Consider the following 19047-nt stretch of genomic DNA (forward strand, 5'->3'; position numbering starts at 1 on the left):
TTGGGTACCAAAAAAAGTTTTTACTTGATCTATTACAGTCATTGAATAAGAAGAACAATTGGATATTAGACAGTGGATGTTCAAAACATATGACAGGACATCCAGACCTTTTTGTTGTTCTTCATCATAAAGAAAGAGGAACCATCACCTTTGGAGATAACAACAAATGTTTAATAATTGGGATTGACAATATTGGTAATATCGATAAACCTCTTATTAAAGACATTCTTCTTGTTAAAGGTTTAAAACACAATCTCCTAAGTATCAGTCAAATGTGTGACATAGGATATAATATCAGTTTTAAACATGATGCATGCCTCATAGTGGACACAAACGAAAACATTATTTTAAAAGGTATAAAGAAAAATAATGTATATGAATTATACTTAGATAATATTACTGAACATTGTCTCATAGCAAATAATGACTCTCAAAATTTATGGCATATGAGAATGGGACATGTTAACTTTAAATATATCTCTAAACTGGCTAAAAATAACTTGGTTCGTGGGTTACCTAAAATACCATTTAAAAAAAACTATTTTTGTAATGCTTGTCAATTAGGAAAATTATTAAAATCATCTTTCAAATCAAAAAATGTTGTGTCAAGTAAAAGACCTTTAGAGCTTCTCCACCTGGATCTTTTTGGTCCTTCTAGGGTAGCTAGTCTCAATCATAATAGATATGCCTTTGTAATCATTGATGATTACTCAAGATTCACTTGGGTAATATTTTTGAAAAATAAAAGTGATACATTTTGTGAATTTGAGATTTTATGTAAAAAATTACAAAATGAAAAATCTTCTACAATTATTAAAATTCGTAGTGACCATGGAGGAGAATTTGATAATGATCATTTTATAAATTTTTGTAACTTGCATGGTATTTCACATAACTTTGCCTTTCCTAGAGCTGCACCTCAAAATGGTGTAGTAGAAAGAAAGAATAGAACCCTTCAAGAATCTGCCAGAACTATGCTTCAACATAACAATCTTGCTAAATATTTTTGGGCTGAAGCTGTTAATACTGCATGCTATATTTTAAATAGAGTACTTATTAGACCTTTGTTGAATAAGACTCCCTATGAATTATTCTACGACAGAACTCCAAGAATAGACTACTTTAAAGTCTTTGGGTGTAAATGCTTTATCCTGAACACAAAAAATAACCATGATAAATTTGATGCTAAATCTGTTGAAGGCATATTCCTAGGATATTCAAGTCATAGTAAAGCATACAAAGTTTTCAATAAGAGTACTAATACTATTGAATAATCTATGCATGTCAGTTTTAATAAATCTATTGGTCAATCTGTTAATAATAAGACTAATGATGATGATCTTGAAAGTACAAATTTTCTTTTAGATAACACAGCTGAATCTAATGAAGATGATCATCAAAGAACATTTGCTGAAATCAGAGATCATCCTCAAAAGCATATTTTGGGAGACCTGACCAAGGGGGTTCAAACAAGAGCTCAGTTGGAATGTATTGCAAATATGAATTTCATTTCTCAACTTGAACCTAAAAAGATTGATGAAGCCATCATAGATGAGTTCTGGATGCTGGCAATGACTAAAGAACTTAACCAGTTCTAAAGAAATGATGTGTGGGATCTTGTACCAAAACCAAAAGATCATCAAATTATTGAAACAAGATGGATCTTCAAAAACAAGCTGGATGAATCAGGTAATGTTATAAGAAACAAGGCAAGGCTAGAGGCTCAAGAATACAATCAGAAGGAAGGTATTGACCTTGATGAAACATTTGCTCTTGTTGCTAGACTTGAATCCATAAGAATATTTTTGGCATATGCAAGCTATATGAATTTTAAACTATATCAAATGGATGTTAAAAGTGCTTTTCTAAATGGTTTTATAAATGAAGAAGTATATGTAAAACAACCTCCAGGTTTTGAAAATGAATAATTTTCTCATCATGTTTTTAAACTAAAATGTGGTTTATATAGATTAAAACAAGCACCTCGTGCTTGGTACGATAGACTTAAAACTTTTTTATTAAAAACTGGATTTTCTGTAGGCAAATCAGACTCAACTTTATTTATAAAAACAGTGGATGCTCATACCTTAATCGTTCAAATATATATGGACGATATCATCTTTTGATCTACTAACAATGGTCTTTGTCAAGATTTTTCTAAGTTTATGCAGAAAGAATTTGAAATGAGTATGATGGGAGAACTCACCTACTTTGTTGGACTGCATATTAAGCAAACCAAGGATGGAGTCTTCATCAATCAGTCAAAATATGCTCATGAACTTCTAAAGAGGTTCCACATGAACTCAACTGCTTCAAAGAATACACCTATGAGCACAACCACTGCATTGGACAAAGATGAAGATGATAAGACTCTTGATACAAAATTATTCAGAGGTATGATAGGATCACTACTATATTTAACTGCTAGCCGTCCAGATATTATGTTCAGTGTTTGCTTGTGTGCTAGATTTTAATCAAATCCAAAAGAATCACATCTTAAAGCTGTAAAAAGAATAATGAGATATCTAAAAGGAACTGTTGATTTTGGGCTATTTTATTCAAAATCATCTATATTTGATTTAATCTCATACAGTGATGCTGATTTTGCTAGTAGTAAATCTGATAGAAAAAGTACAAGTGGAACATGTCATATGCTAGTGCACTCACTAGTTTCATGGTTTAGTAAGAAACAAAATTGTGTATCATTATCAACTACTGAAGTTGAATATATTGCTGCAAGCTTGGCATGTACACAAGTCATCTGGATGAAACAGACCTTAAATGATTTTGGTTTAAAATTCGAAAATACAACTATTTTATGTGATAATACAAGTGCAATTAATTTATCCAAAAATCCTATTATTCACTTACGTACAAAGCACATACAAAATCGACACCACTTTTTAAGAGAACAAGTCTTAAACAACATAATCAAACTTGAATTTATACCCACTAATCAACAATTAGCAGACATCTTCACTAAACCTTTAAAACATGAAGACTTTATACGAATTAGAAGAGAATTAAGAATCTGTAAACTGACATATAAATTAACTTATCGCACTTAATCAAAACTTTGTAATATCATATGATTTTTTTTACATTACTAGTTTGTACTATTATATAGTTTATCATTTATGCATATTACAGTTTTTCAAAGCTACTTATCAAAATTTACTTTATCTTTTCTTACCATTTTTTTAAAAATACATTTTCTCTTTTATGTCTCATCATCTTTACACGCCATTTTTGATCTCTCTCTTAACTCTATTCAAAGTCAAAATATGTCCTTCTCATATTCACGTATGAGTATAAAATATATAAATATTAAAACACATTAATCATGACAAATTCTTTATGTCATTCACATCTTTCAAGTATGACATCTTTCAAGTACACATCACATGTCTTATCCCCTTTCACGCCTATCCATAAAAACTATTTACATTAAATAAGCTATCATGACATTCCTTCATGTCATCATCTTATAACTCTCTTTTGTCTATTTCTCAAAACCTCCCTTACGAAAATTGAGCCTATCTCCTTTATGTTGCCTCAAATCAAATATTTTGACCCATGTCTTGTATTTTAAAATACCAACTTGTCATTTGTTTTATTAGGCCATTATTTAACATTTTTTATTCACACTATCATATCACCCATGTCACTCACTCTATATCATTCGTACATTTAAATAATACTTTATTTCAAAACACCTTTTCACGCAAAATTTTTTTGGTCCTTGCTCTTTTCAAAAATTATTATGTCTCATCACTCCTATGACCGGATTCTTTAAAAATCCGTGATTCATTTAACATCTTGCTATATGATTTGTTTTGTCACTATTCATCCTTCCTTTATGTCTTGTCTATGCTTATCAATCATTCATAAAGAGTTTGTCCTAAATTGGACTCTATTCTCACACGTAAAATGTATTGTTGCTGCCACTTTATCTCAAAACCATGTCTCTTTCTCTACTTTCTCTCTAAAAACAATGGACTCTCCCATATCAAATTTCCTTTATGTTTGAAACTATATTTTTTTTACATTATATTCTTACACAAATTCAAACCACTTTTGTGTCCTCTTGTTTGCCTCTATCTTGTGGATCACCCTACATATACTCAATATCACATTAAACTACCTTCCAAAAACTTGATCTGACCATACATTCACTAGCTTCATTTCTTTTCATTAAAGAAATAACCAAACCTTCTCTATTTAATAAACTCATGCATTCGTACCTATATCACTTGAAAAATCCTTCGTACCTTCGCAAGTTTTTATCGGTTGCATTCCCTATCTCTTGGTATCACACTTGTTCTTCGTTATCCACTTCAATTTTTCAAATGACCTCCTCTTCATCAAAACCCTACCTCAATGATTTCGATATCATTGATTCTTTCGAACTACGATATCCAAATCTAATACACCACTACAACTTTGTAAGTTCTCTCCCAATTCAACCCAAAAGATTAATATCCTTTGAAGATTTTACGTCCTTTGATCTTCAAACCTCTCTCCAAGATTTTGTTCATACTTCAAGATCTTCAAACAATGCATCATACTATCCCGCTCTCATTAAACTATTTTATACCAATCTGTCTGTGGATCATGACCAAACAACTATCACCACCATGGTTCATGGAAAAATCATCTCTTTTGATACTCACTCTTTAGAACACATTCTGAATCTCCCTTTCTATGGCATTGACCTACCCAACATAGTACCCATTGATCATACTGTGTTTAAAAAAAATCCTTCACTCAACAAGATCTACCCACTTCCCATGGCACACATGTAATCTAAAACCGCATGCTAGACTTCTCTCACAAATCCTATCTTATAATGTCTTTCCCAAGCAACCGTCCAAGGGATTCATACCAAATGAGATATCCCTCCTACTATATGCAATTTTTTCGTCCTTTCCCATCAACTGGTTATCCATTATCTTACAAAATATGATAAAATTTTGAGTCTTTCGTTTCCTTCCGTTCGACTATTTTATCACCTCCATTCTTTAACACTTTAACGTGTCACTCCAAAACAAAGTTATATGCTATTCTACTACTGTCTTTATTGAGTTTGTTTTCTTGCAAGAAGGATCACAACCACCATAAACTCAAGATGAAGGATATGATGATGCCGATCCTACTTAGACATCCCAAATTGATATCTTCTCTGCTCTCACTGATGTCCAAACAACACAGGATCTTCTCTTGGAGAATCAAGCATCATTACAGGCCGCCTTTCAGTCCTTCAAGACTGAACAAAAAGTCATCCTCAAGCAACTACGTTCTCCGACCTCTTTAGAATGACTTTTTATTCATTAGTTTGTAATATTTAACTTACCTACTCTGATCCCTCCTTTTTGTCAATGACAAAGGGGGAGAAAAAACCTACCACCCTCTCCTATATAGGAGAAAAACGATACACACACTGTTTATTATTGCATTTTCTTTTATTTATGACTGCTATTTTTTTAAAAAATGCATCTTTCGTATTTGATATCATATTTAAATCATCATATTATATATGGCTTATTGACAAAAGGAGCATATATTGTCATCATAAAAAAGGGGGAGAATGTTGAGAAACTATGTTTTGATGACACATGATAAATATGATATGCTTTCATGATGCATATATATGATACATGATAAATATGATATGCTTTCATATTTGAAACTGGATATGTTATTTTATGACTGGATATGATGTGCTCTGTATTTAACGTGTATTTGATGCAAGGTTATTTCACTTAAGAAGAGTGAAGACAACTTGATCAAGTGCAACAATTTGATGTAATCATACTACTCTGAAGAAAAAGCTTGATGAACCAAAGAGATGCATTAAAGATTATCCAAGAAGATCGACTACTTCAAGATGAAGATTTTTTCTTCTTTAGAGTCATATGTAACAAAACCTTTAGAAGCATGCATATTTCATATTAGCCTATATGCTTTAAAATCATACAAGCCATTCATTTACAAAAATATAAGCTTTCATAAAAAGATATGTTATGTACATTGGAGTATTTCAAAAATACCTTTTTGAAACAAATCATTGTACTTCCTACAAGCATTTATGAAAAATACAAATTGACAAAATATAAAAGCTCATGATTTCAAAAGCATTTATGAAAAAGACATTTTGACAAGATATAAAAGCTCATGATTTCAAAAGCATTTATGTAAGAAAAAACAAAATGCAGTGGTTCATAATATACAAACATTTACGTAAGAAATTTTGGTTCATAATACATAAACATTTATATAAGAAAAGATAAATTGTGAAAAAATGTATTGGTTCAAAATACATAATCATTTATTTGAGAAATGACTATTTATAATAAAAGTATTACTCAAGCATTTATTGAACTTCAAATCATTCATTTTAGAAATGATGATTTGAGAAAATAAATATTATTTTATTAATTTAAGAAATGACCATTTATTTTTTTAAACATTAAATATAATTTAAAAAACGCTCACTCAAAAAGTGATAACTTATATTTGAAGTCATCATTCTTTTAGTAAGCATTAAATGGTACTTCAAAAGCATTTACTCAAGAGATGACCATTTGTAAAATAAAGTACTAAACAAGCATTTATTGTACTTACATACATTTAAACAAAGAAGTGACGATTTGTAATAAAACAATTAATGTACTATAAATCATTTAATTGAGTAAAGACAAATTACAATATAAAATACATTTCTAAATACTTCAATGTTCAATGTACTATAAAACATTTATTTGAGAAAAGACATATTACAAATTAAATATCATTTTTAATTACACCAACATATATTGTACCTCAAAATATTTAATTTAGAAATGATGTTTTGAAGAAACCATCATTATTTAAATACACCAAAAATTTATTACTTAACAGTTATTTAATTTATGGAATGACGATTTTTAAAAAAGCAATATAGTACACACATTATTTCACACCTTTCTTACAAAAGTCATTTTTGAGATGTCCTGGCATCTCACATCACAAAAGGACAATTATTTCAAAGCATTTCAAAAAGCAACAACTACTTTTTTAAGGCCTATATATATATAGACAAAATAATATTTCATAATATACATATGTGAGCTTTCAAAGAGAAACATTCTTACTCGACACACTGAAAAAGTGCTTAGAAAAAGAAAGAGAAAAAGAAAGAGAAAAAGATAAGAAAGCTCTCTGACAAAAGAATCAAGTGTGTGAAGAAAAAGAGAAAAAGAACATTTTGTTCTCCTGAAAGATTGTTTTGCCTATTTTCAAAAGAGAGAACATTCTGAGAGAATCTTCATACATGCATTCATACTCTGCATATCATTCTGAAGGTTCTATAGGAAAGTGTTGTTTCTCTTCTCTGTTGAGAAAAGTAGACCTCTGAGGAAGAGGGTGTTTCCCTTCTCTGTTGAGAGAAGTAGACCTCTGAGGAAGAGGGTGTTGTACTATTTATCCCGTAACACGGATTTTATAGTGAAAGGCTCAAGTGTTTTACTTGGGGACTGGATGTAGGTCAGTAACTCGGTCGAACCAGTATAAATCCTGTGTTTATTGTGTTATGCCTAATTGTCTTATTTTTAATATTATCGATCTGAAACGAATTTTACTATTCACCCCTCTAGTGGAATTTCAAGAATGTCAGTCATTTGTAGCTCACCTGAGCTCACGATGAGCAGACCATGTTCATTTCTGATCATTCTTGTTAAAATGGGTTCATTTCCTCATAAATGAGCTCATTTCTAACTCGAATCCAAGCCAATTGTCTTCGAGTCAGTCATTCTTGCTCAATCCTATTCCTCTGAGTCTATCTTGAGCTCACCAGAAGTTCAAGTGCTCCAGTTTTAGTTCAAATCCATTTTCCAGTGTCTAGAAGTCCATTTTAGCCTATTTCAGCTCATTTTAGCTGGAATTGAGCTAAGTCCAGTCAGTTGAGCTAGTGTTTGAGCTTTAGTTTTAGTTCATCTCAATATTACTGATCTTTGTTCCAGCTCAAACCCAACTATTGTTCGTAACTCACTTCACTCCCATGATCATTTCTCACCATTTCTCTAAAAATCTTACCATTTCTCGACCATTCAGTCTAGGAGTTCAGTTGAGCCAGTGTTTTGTCAGTCCATTTGAGTTCTGAAACCCTAAAACTCAGTTCATTCCAGTTCATTTCAGTTCAAACCAGTTAAAACCTCAATTTTCAGTGTCACTCTTGGTCGGCAGGGACAAAAACCATTTCTTGAACCATTTTGTTCATTTTTGTCAAAATTATCACTTTTTAAACTGGTAGAACTATCAATTGGGGTTCAATATCCAAATTTCTTTATCAAGGGTTTGTATTTTGCATGATATTTTATATCATTTCTCATCATTTTCTGTCATTTCATAACATTTCATTACATTTTATTTCATTTTCGAGATTTAGAACTCCAGTTTTGAAAAGTCCAATCTAGATTCAAATTTTAAAGCTTTTCAAAGTTCAATTTCAAACCCTTGGTTTTCAAAATTGACATTTTTACCCCCAGGACTCTAAATTTAGAAATATTTTTCTGAGAAAACAATCTGGATTCCTTTCAAACTTGTTTTTTAAAATTTCAAATTGGATCTGCTCTGCAAAGGGGTATAGAATTTCAAAATTTGAGTTTTATGTCAAAATTGCCAAAATCGCCAAAATCTTTCATTTTAATCCAAAATTCTTTCTGATAATTTTTGCAAAATCATTTTACCCCTTTGGTTCTTCAAATAATGTTTTATTATTCTTTTGAAAAATAAGTGGGGCCCACTCCAAAGGTGGCACCAACATTGATTTTATTTACATTTCCTTTTAAGGAATAAAAGAAAAAAAATATTTCTTTTTCTTCTTTTTCTATTTTCTTTTTACTCTTTATTTCATTTTATTGTTAATTTAGAGAAGGGAGTGGACCCCACAAGGGGGTCGACCCCCTCTTCCTCTCCACCTTCCTTTTCTTTCTCTCTCTTTTTCTTTCCTTTCTTCTCCTTTTCCCTCCCTTTTTCCTTTCCTTCTTCTTTTCTTTTCTTTCTTTTCTCCTTCCTTATTTCTTTTCCTTTCTTTCTTCCTTCCTCCCTCCTTGCCATCAGCCCCCTCTCCTTCTTTTCTTCCTTTCTTCTCCCTTTTCTTTCTTTCCTTTCTTCTTCCTCCTCTTCTTTCCTTTTTCTTTTTTCCCTTCCTCCCTTTCTTTCCTTCTTTCTTTCCCTCCTTTCTTCCCTTCTTCTTATTGCTCCTTCTCTTTCCAATTCCCCCAATAAGCAAGACCACACGTCTGCTCCCTCTCTCTCTTTCACGCATCTCCTCTCTCCCTCCTACTCTCATTGAAGCCTCTCTCTCTCTCTCTCATGTATGGCTCTCTCTCCCCTCTCTTTTTTACCTTGACAACAACTCTCTGCACCACAGCTACCCCTAGCACCCCTTTAGCCGGTGCATCCACATCCTAGTTCTCCTCCTCCAGCCGATGTAGCCATTGGCTCCAGCCTCCCAAGCCAAGGCAACTCTTTTCAGCCTCCTCACTGCTGAAGTCCTCTCAACCATGGAGGCTACCACCTCCAGCCCACTCAACGGTAGAAGCTACCCTCTCCAACTACTGCAGCCTCCTCCTTTAGCCAATCACAACAAACCCAAGGTGAGTTTGCGTGTCTTCTTATGCCTTACAGATTTTCTTCAAAACTCTATTGCTACCCTCTTTAGAAAGATGAATCTAGTGTAAAACTATATCCATCTTGCTGAGAAAGGGTTATTTATGGGTTTTTAATAACATGAAATGATAGAGTTTCATGTTAATGCTGCAAGTGAAGAAGTCAGTTTGATAGATGGATCAAATCCCTCTCACCAATAGCTAATATCAAATAAACTTCGTGTCTCCCTATTTTTCCTTGTTTCATTACTATTTTCATATAGATCACCCATTCTAGGTATTTTATTTAATTTATTTTACTATTTTATAGGTAGTTTATTTAGTTCCCTTGATGTCTACCTATTAGTTTATAGTATTTAGTTCATGCATGCAATTTGGTTATTATTTCATGTAGAAATACTCAGCCATAAAACTTAAAAATTTTATACTGAATATGCTTATGTGTTACTGATTTCCTAGCAAAAACCCGAGTTGATTTGGGTTTTGTATCTCCATTCTAAAAATTCATTACTAAACCGAGATTTCAATCCTGTGAAAACATTGGATCCCGCTGTAGCAGACTTGTTAATATGAGATCTCCCTCATGGAAGATTCGATTCATGGTCTGTAAAATATAGTGGATTCAGGGATAGATCTAGTATTTTACTGAATTTTATTGAATTTTTCTGATAAAATTTGTTATCTGTCAAAAATCAGGATTTATAGATCATTGTATTATGCCTGTTACAGGTTTGATAGGGTCTATATCAACTTAAATCGATCGTGGCTCTCTGTCCTGTAAGTCAAATGCTCTATCTGTCAAAAGCGGAATTGTTCCTCATGATATTCTTTGTGATTTCCTTGAATTTTGGGATTTTAGAATGCATATTTCCATTTGTTTTATATTTTACAAGTTTACTTGCTGATTCCCTGCTATTTCAATTTCATTAGATTTAGGTGTCTGATAATCTAATGTGTCCTCTACAACCGTAGATCTAATGGAGAAACTGTAAAAAGATAATCTGATTCTCTGTTTGTCTGCAACATTCTCCTAATTTTTCAGGAATTGTGGCCACTGTTTACCATTTTCCCCATAATTTTAGAAAATAACCTATTGTTTCTCACTGATTTTTAGCTCACCGGATTCTGATCCATATTGCCAAAGTTGTAATTTTCCAACCGTAGGTTGAATCCTAAATCTGTAAAAGGATAAAATCATTGCTTAATCATGCATTTTTGTGAATTTCTATGGTAGGTTAGTACCCAAAATCATGCTGTCATTAGGATAGGTATAGGCATTAGGCAAAAATCATGCATTTTAAAGATTTTTTATTAATTTTCATACAAATAATGCCAAAAAATTTTGATTTTAGTATTCCATTCCATTCCATTCCTAGGATTAACATAGGTGTCCATGCCAAATTTGGTTTGATTTTGAGTTCAATTGCCATATGTGTTAGTTAAATTATCAAAAGAACGGTGAAATTCAGGTGAAATTTGATATTTTGGAGATATCTTTGCAATGTTAAAGTTTTAGCGTGCATATAATCATATCATATCATCTTATGTTTGATTTTATCTTTATTTGCATTCATTTGAATTCCAAAATTCTCATTTTTACAAAATTACTTTCTGAAAACCCTGATTTCAAGCCATAGTCTTGTTATCAGGGGCATTTTGGTTATTTTCACCTTAATTTTGAATTTCAAAACTTTATTTTTGAATTTCCTTGCATTAGCATTATTTATTTCTCATGTTTATATTAGGGAGGTATGAATCAGGGTTTATATCTGGATAAAATCTGATAATTTCCCGATATTGTCGGATAAATTCAGAAAAGCCTACATATTTATGCTAACTCATTTTCTAAGTTTTACAGGAATATTCAGAAGGAAGATTTCATTTACTTTTCTTTTTCTTATTCAATGTAATATCAAATATAATATTGGAATAGGAGTTACATTTATGTATAGAATAGGATGCATTGTATATAGTTTGTTTTTTGTGATTTTCAATATCTGATTGAATGATGATTCATGCATTTTTCCAAATTCACTATGGTTAACACGAATCGCACGTGCATAAGCTTTTAGGGAGTCAACAAACTCGGTGAAATTCGTATTTATGGCCATAGTCAAAATACGAACGAGACCTAAATTTGTCATCTTCGTATTAGCCACATTCAACCTACACTCTTAGGCTATCTTCGAAAACCATTGCATATTTCAATTTTTCATAAATATTTTCTCAAAGTAGCATTCATTCATTTAAGTTAGAGTACATCATGAAAATCTTTCCAATTCCATTTCATAGAAATCGATTTTCTCAAAATTGTCTAAGTCTTTCTCAGAAATTGGTTTTCTCAAAACTTTGAGTTTTTAATGAGGTTTCAAGTATTTCCCCAGTTCAAATCATGATTTTCCAATGTTCTAACATCCTCAATTTCAAGGTTCAAAGCTCTAAGAAATCGATTTTCTTTAAGTCATTGGGATTTTATCATAAATCAATCTTTTAAAATCTCATGATTTCTTCAGAAATTGACCTTTCTTTTCTTCAGAAATGCATTCTCAATGCAATTCACGATTTTCCCAGAATCATCATTTTTCCAAAGTATTTTCCAAGCAATAGAAGCAAACATCATATTTTTCAAAATCTGCATTTCTCAAAAACTTTATAGCACATACCTGATTCTCTGTGCATTTAGAAAATGGAGCATGATTTAGATATTTGAGCCTAGCTAAGCACACTTTTGATCATTGGTTCAATTACCCTTGGTAAAGGTGCAAGGAACGGTTGAACCTCGTACCGACAGGCGAGTCCCATTCTATGAATTTTTCTCGCAAATTTTAAAAATGAAGGCGAGTAATTTTCAAAAACTAATTTTTAAAACTTTGGTCGAGTTTGACTCGCAGAATCGTTTCTCTCTCTCACAGAGGGAGGGAAAATTTTTGCGATGATAACAAAGACCTTGCAAAAAAAGTTTCCTTCTTTCTTTTCTTTCTCTTCTCTCTTCTTTCTTTCTCCCTTCAAAAGGAGAAGGAAAAGGAAAAGAAAGGAAAAATGGATTTTTTTTTGCAATGATCACAATGGTCTACTTGCCCACTGCTAATGCCAACTCTAATCCGCAGTCCTCCAGATGGTCTAGAAACATACAAGAGAAGGTGGTAAACCAAGAATAGTACCACCGAGAAAGTTAAGGACCAATATTTAGGATCTGATGATCTAGAAGACCTTCTCTTATCTCATATGAGATATGGCCTTCAGGAAAACAATATCGCTATGACTAGATGCCATTGGGATACACTAGGGAAGAGGAAAAAGAGAATAAGAATGTTGACAGAACACAAGATTTATTGAAGAAAATAGCAGGCATGACCAAGTTGATTGAAGATTCGAGATCGAGAATGACAAGGAAGGAAAAAGGTATACGCCTGGGGTTTGGGGAAAACAAAGGAGTTTTGAAAGACCACCGGGGTTTTGGAAAAATTATTCTAAAAATACAAGAAAATATAAGAGACAAGTAAGAATTGCAGAATTACATTCATATCGCAACAAAGCTGCACAAACAAGAATGCACATACAACACTCCCTAAAAGTTGACTCTATTATGCAAATTTTGAAAAAAGGATTGTAGGACTCTACCCTAACTCTAAGGGTTTAGATTAACTATGTCCAATCAAGATATGTCAATATACTCGAGCTGAAGCTCGATATACGTAGCATAAATATCTCTGGGGTTCTAAGGGTATGGTTTTCCAACATCCTTGAGAGTCTGCTGATATACTTTGGACTATGGCCCTTAGTACGTGACATGGGGGGTTATTAGCCCAAATAGGTGGCCCAATTGTAAGGCTTTTTCCCGAACTATGGTTCAAGGAGAAAGCCCAACAACGTGGTGGCTGGGACAACATAGGTAGGGAGGTTTTTAAAATATGATTCAAGCATGTAAGAAATCAGAAGGCTCTAATACAAAGGCCTAAGATAGAGATTTTAGCATACACTTGCATACAAGGTTCACATTCAAGCCTAGATCAAGGAGGGTTGTATTTGACCTAAGTCTAAGTGAGCATGAATAGATCTCTTTAATTGGTCCTACCAAACCATGCCTAAGACTATATGCATCAAATGTCAGCTGGGTCAGAGTCTAGGCTCCTAAGTTAACAAGCAAATGCTGGCATTTATGGAATAATAACTTAGTTAATTAAGCAAGACAAGGCATAAGTTCAATCAAACGAGGACATGTCCCATCTCGATTGCCAAACCTGTGATCGTTGCAAAATTTATATGTTTTGCAAGCCCACTTGACCTTTTGTAAAATATTTTGAAAAACTTGCCTCCATTTTGAAAATGCGGAAAAAATCGAGAAATGGGATCCGCCTGTCGGTACGAGGTTCAACCATTCCTGGCACCTTTACTAGAGGTAATTGAACCAAGGATTGAACTGAATGCCTTGCTTTGCTTAAAATGCCCAAGTAATTATTTTAAGTCCTAAAATATAGAAAGAATCATATAGGTGCTACGATTTTTGAAAGAATGTTGTTTTAAAAACATAATACATGCTTTAGAAATTGCTTTGGTTGGAAATTGCCTTAAAATATTTTAAAATTGAATTCCCAGAGATTTAGAAAATTGCTTTGAAAATATTCTTTGGAAAATTGCTTGAAAATATATTAAAATTGGCTTGAATTGATTTCGAAACTGATTCGAAATATCTTTGAAAATCACTTTGAAATTGAAATAGAAATTGATTTGAAAATGATTTTGAAAATATTCTGAAAATCACTTTGAAATTACTTTAAAATTGAAATAGAATTTATCTTGAAATTGAAATTGAAATTTTAATTGAAATTAAAATTAAAATTAAAATTGAAATTGAAATTGAAATTGAAATTGAAATTGAAATTGAAATTGAAATTGAAATTGAAATTACTTGGAAATTGAAATTGAAAAGAAGAGTTTTGGAAAATTCAAAATTCAGAAAATGCCTTGGAGATATTTTGAGAAAATCAATTTTTGAGAAGGAAAAATTCATATGATTTAAAAAAAATCGATTTTGAAGAATATCTCCTTAATCTTTTGAAAAGTTTGAGAAAAAGAAAGACCTTTGTAAATTTTCTTTATTTTGAAATTTGTTTTTGGTGTTTTTTCAAATTGAATAAAGATGAATTTGCCACACATCCATGACTATGGCCACAAATATGTTTTAAATACATCTTGTTGAAAATATCTTGAAAATAACTTTTGAAATATGAAATGATTTTTGAACATAGCCTAAGAGTGTAGGCTTTTTGTGACTTAAAAGAAATTAATAAATCTGAATTTCATTTGTATTCTGACTATGGCCAAAAATACGAATTTCATTAAGTTTATCAACTTCATAGAAGAAGGTGCATGTCCCATTCATGATGACCATCATAGAATTTGAAATATGCGTATGACAAACCATAGCATTTAATATTAAAAATTAAACTATATGCAAATGCAGTCTATCTAATGCAGAAAGAGAAATTTCCACTATTTTTTATATTTGATTATAATTTACATCAAATAATTGAATTTTAAATAAAAAAATAAAAAAAGAAAATAAAAGAAAACATCATCTTGAGCTTTTTCTGCAAAATTAACAAACATGTTAGTGAAAAAATATAGGTTTTTCTAGATTTATCCAACAATATCTGAAAATTGAAGGATATTTTTCAGAAATAAGCCTTTTCCATGCTTTTCATAAAATTTAAATCATAACTGAAATAAAGGATGAATGAATGATTTGATAAACTATCAAAATGAACCTATTTTGGAAAATATATTTCGAAATTAGGGGCAAAATAACCAAAATACCCCTAAAATTAAGACTATGGCCTTAAAATTAGGGTTTTCTGAAAAGAATTTTGAAATATGTATCACATGAAAGCTAAAAATTTTATGAAATTGATTAGAGAGCTTGTTAATGTGATTAAAAATATTATCAAAACTTTAAATCATGAAAATAATATTCGAAATTGATAAATTAAATAAGAAAATATCTAATTCACCCCTATTTTAGCAAAATTATGACTTTTTAGAAAACCGATTTTGAAAAATGCAATGAATGAGATGCCAAATGGCCATAAAAATTTATGAAATTTAGTATGAAGACTCCTAACAACCTTAAAAACAATCTAGAATTGAAAAAATTTGAGAAATCATTAAGAAAAAATCTGAATTATGGTCTTTTATTGGATTAAAATAGGAATTTGCAAAAATAAAATTTGCAGGAAAACCTATCAGAATGTTTTGGGTGAAAAGATATTTAAAAGGACTCAATTCAAGCCAAAATTGAGCCTATGGATTCAGGACACATCAGAAAAACATCTTTTTTTTATAGAATATCAAAATCATTTCTAAATCTTGAGATATTAATGAAACATTAGAGAATTAAATTTTAGAAATAGGAGATTGAATTTAACAAATAAGTTTCTTGTAATTCGGGTGTTTCAGAGGCTAAACCAACTCAATTTCTCTCAAATTTGTGAGATAAGTTGCTTAACACAAACAAAAAACTACTCCAATTTATAAAAATAGAAAATCAATTTTGGTTCTGGTGACTCTACAAAATCACTATTCCATCTGAGTAAAAGAACCTATTACAGAACATGATGTTCTGTAACCAATCACGGTTTTTAATAGAAATAAAATAGCAATTGATTATATAAATTTTTAAAAATTAGCAGAGATACACTAGACAAGTAAATGAAAAAAACCCTTTTTAAAGACCTAGAAAATAATCTCCCATTGGGGAGATATGATTCAGACAAGTTGATCCTGGATCTTATCAATGCCTGAGATTGCAAACAGATAGGGTTATGATTTTTAATGAAGATAAAATAGAAATCGACCATAGAAATTACTGAAAATTGGCAGTGGTAAACTAGACATTAAATGAAGAAAACCCTTTTACAGATCAGAAAAATGATCTCCCATTAAGGCGATATGACTCTGACAAAATAAACTAAGGTCTAAGCAAACTCAGATGATGCTGAATGATAGGGTTCTGGTCTCTAATAAAAATCAAGCATGAAATGACCATCAAAATTGCTAAAAAATGGCATGAATAAACTAGATTCAATCATGGAGACACCACTTTTTACAGTTCTGAGAGATCATTTCTGGTTAGGGATAAATCACTATGAAAAGTTGGTCCTGATTTTGCTAAAATCCTGACGGGGCATAATAATAGGTTCTGGATCTTGATTTTTAAAGTGGTCCAAATGACCTCATAATGACATGAATTTTGGTGGAAATTTCTAGTACATATGCATGAAGTTTCAATAAAAAATTCAGATCAAAATGACATCTAATTACCTACGAATTGTTAGCTCTAAAATCAGACCAGAATTAAAAATGCAATCTAAGCATAATTGGGCAAGATTAAAACTAATTAATGCATGCATAGATGATCAAAATGAGATCTAGCATTCTAGATTATTCATGAACATGAGGATGATAAGGAATCAGAATTGAAAACATCTAAAATCAAAATTAAAGTGTTGAGCATGAATTGAAATTAATATGGCCCATTGAAATAGGGATTTGAACCATGAGAGATCAAATCACAACCATCCTTGTGGCTTAAGCATAATGCATCAATCAAAGATAAAAAATGCATGAATTAAAAGCATAAAAGCAAAATTTATACATATATTTTTCAAATCTATAATGCCACATATGAAAATTAAAAGCAATTGAAGGAAGAAAGAAGAAAGAGAGGGGGCGGTAATTTGAGAAAAGAATCAAAAGAAGAAAAATAAAATAAAATGAATAAGAGAGAGGGAGAGGGCTTACCTTGGGGCTGGAGAAGAAGCAAGGGAGAGAGAGGCTTGAAATCAGCCAAGAGAGAGAGAACACAAGATGTAAAAATAGACCCCCCTTAAGGGGTCTATTAATTGTTTTTTTTAAGGCTTAGGGTTGGATTAGGCTTGGGAGGTGAGTAGGATTGGGATCTCTAGAAGGTCCCATCCATATGGCCTAAGAAGAGGACAAAATAGGGGATTCAACCCCCCTCCCCCCTTTTGGTTTTTAAGTTGAATAAAATGAGAAAATTTAAAAAATTGACATGTGGCGCCATTCCATGTGTGTGCACATGTGGGTTTTTTAAAAATAAAGGGGAAAAGTTAAAAACAAGTGAACAAAGGTTTACTAAACCAAAAAACAGGTGAAGTGAAAATTGATTTTAAAATTGGCACCATTTTGAGCCTAAAATCGAAGTGGATCTAAGATCCATTTAAAAAAAAAATAGAATGAAATCCAAATTTTGAAGTTTTAAGTGGGATCCAGATTGTTTTTCAAAAGATTTTGCCAAAACATTGGTTTTGAATTTGAAATGCAATGATTAATTTTGAAATTGGATAAAAATTGGATTTTAAATTTGGATCTGGATTTAAAATTGAAAATGATAAATGGATCTGGATCTTAGATCTTAAGTCAGAACCCATGTTTGAAAATAAATGAAGGAATCCTGGATCGAGGATGAAAACACTCGAAATGGATTCTGGATTATGAAAAGAGTAAGCTGGATTCGAAATGTGAAGATAGAATTGGATTCTCATTAAGATAGAAATGGATCCGAAGATGATTGATTGGATCCTGGATATCTAATGAGATAATCCAGGTTTAGAAAGTAAATTGGACTTTGGATGTAGATAATAGAGTAAATTGGATAAAAAAATCAAGTCCAAGATAGAAAATGGATATAATATCCAACATTGGATCCAATATCTGAATTGGAATATAAGCTAGAGCTCAGATATAGATAAAATATTAGATAAAAGGATTGATCTGAGTCTAGATCGTGGATTGTCCCAGCTTGAAAATTGGCAAAATTAATGTTATGAGCAAATGACCAAGAAATTATTATTATTTTTTTTGTTTTTGCCCTACAGGTTGTAGAGTAACATAGTACTGGACTGGTTTGAACTGACTTGAACTAGATAGACTCCAATTGGACTTAATTGAAAGTCAGTTATACTGAGGTGAAATAAATCTAGGGCTAAAACACTAGCTGAGCTGACTGAGGTTAGCTCAATTTTGACTAAAATGAGCTAAAATGAAGGTCCAGGAATGTGGGAAGATACTTTAAACTAGAACTGAACCATTCGAACTCTTGATGAGCTTAATTTAGACATCTGGGAATAGAATCTACTAGAATTTGACTGACTTGGAGATAATTGGCTAAAATTTGAGCTAGAAATGAGCTCATTTCGCCTGAAATAAACTAATTTTTGCTGAAATAAAATGACACTGCTCAGCGTAAGCTCATGGAAACTAGGAATAACTGACATTCTAACTGTTTTGAACTTAAGATGAGCTTGGATGAGTCTAGACTAACAAGGGTTTAGGGTATCCTAGGGGTAAAATGGTAATTTGGTTGACGAAGTGGGGG

Source organism: Nuphar pumila, chromosome 1 (genome assembly GCF_984573655.1).
Source record: "Nuphar pumila chromosome 1, dmNupPumi1.hap1.1, whole genome shotgun sequence".
In the NCBI taxonomy this organism is placed as follows: Eukaryota; Viridiplantae; Streptophyta; class Magnoliopsida; order Nymphaeales; family Nymphaeaceae; genus Nuphar; species Nuphar pumila.